Consider the following 1,229-nt stretch of genomic DNA (forward strand, 5'->3'; position numbering starts at 1 on the left):
TTGAGAGAAGCTTCTGCGTCCTTCGGAGCATTTTCAGCTCCCCCCATTTAGGCATAACACCTCGATCTGGCAACCAAACAGTTCCTGTCATAGCAGAGCCGTGGAATAGCTTTCCCCAGCCTTGCTATGTTCTCCTCTGTGAAAAAGCTGGACGGCTTCGGCCATGTAGGTGGAAAACGTGCTCTTCGGACCTTGTTCTCCCTCGCTGTCAGACATTTTAAAATCTAATTTAGTGACTAACGCGAAGCTGACTTAGTAGCAACCTGCTAGCTCTATTAATATCATTATGAATATTATTTTATTTCTTGTATTTGACTGTTATTGTTAAGCACCAGTACACCAAGACTCATTCCTTGTACATGTAAACCCAGAGTGGGTTTTGTGATTCTGATTAAAGTAACATAGCATAGCGTTGAAGGGACGATATTAACAAGATACATGTATACAAAAGAAAACCCCACAATATTAACACGACCTTTTCATTAAAATGATGATAACTTCAACTATGTACGAGGAGTTCAGACTCTAATAAATCTCTGCTGCTCTCTACTGGAACTCTCTAGAAGTAACAGAAGTCAGACATGTTTGTGTTTGAACGCGTAGCTTTACTTACACCTGGAACAGAACATACATGTGGAGACAGGCCTCTGCGTAAACCTGTCGTAAAAATATATATTACATATTTTTCTCTAAATTAATCTGTACTAACAGAATGTCACATTTAACGTAAAAGTTAGAGAGTCTGGGATAAACAGACATGAACTTGGTTAGCAAAACTACACTGTTTTCTTCACTCTTCCTTCACTATGGCCCTTATGATCATGTATTATTACACATATAAATATTAAACCTTGTAATAAATATTACAGATAGATAGATAGATAGATAGAGGCAGTAAACAAAACAAACTAAAATTCTAGTGAAAATCGAGGACCTGGCAACAAGTTCGCCATTTCGAACACCAACCCGTCTTCTTTCCTTAGCCACGCCCCCAGGCTGCTCTCATTGGCCGCTGGGAACTACAACTCTATTACGTCACCTCGAAGACTAATAAAAAAAAGCGCGCGCGCTCACCGCCTCACATCCCGAGTGGACCGAAAAGAAGCGCGTGTTCTTGGTTTCCGGTCACAAACCCGGTTAACGCTGTTCTGACTCGGTGTTGTTCTGACTCGGTTCTCCGCTCACACCATGTTTATCATTCACACAGCAGAAGCCCTCGAGACGTGCTG

General features: G+C 41.5%; 1 protein-coding gene across 1 annotated transcript in view; it reads left to right on the forward strand.

Annotated features, from left to right (window-relative positions):
- Positions 1-1,086: 1,086 nt before the first annotated feature.
- Positions 1,087-1,229, forward strand: part of si:dkey-90l8.3 (LIM domain transcription factor LMO4-B) — a 10,047-nt gene continuing 9,904 nt past the window's right edge. The window contains exon 1 of the mRNA XM_017467042.3: positions 1,087-1,229. This exon is cut by the window's right edge and continues 156 nt beyond it. The gene's annotated coding sequence lies outside the window, so the exon portion shown is untranslated.

Source organism: Ictalurus punctatus, chromosome 5 (genome assembly GCF_001660625.3).
Source record: "Ictalurus punctatus breed USDA103 chromosome 5, Coco_2.0, whole genome shotgun sequence".
Lineage (NCBI taxonomy): Eukaryota > Metazoa > Chordata > Actinopteri > Siluriformes > Ictaluridae > Ictalurus > Ictalurus punctatus.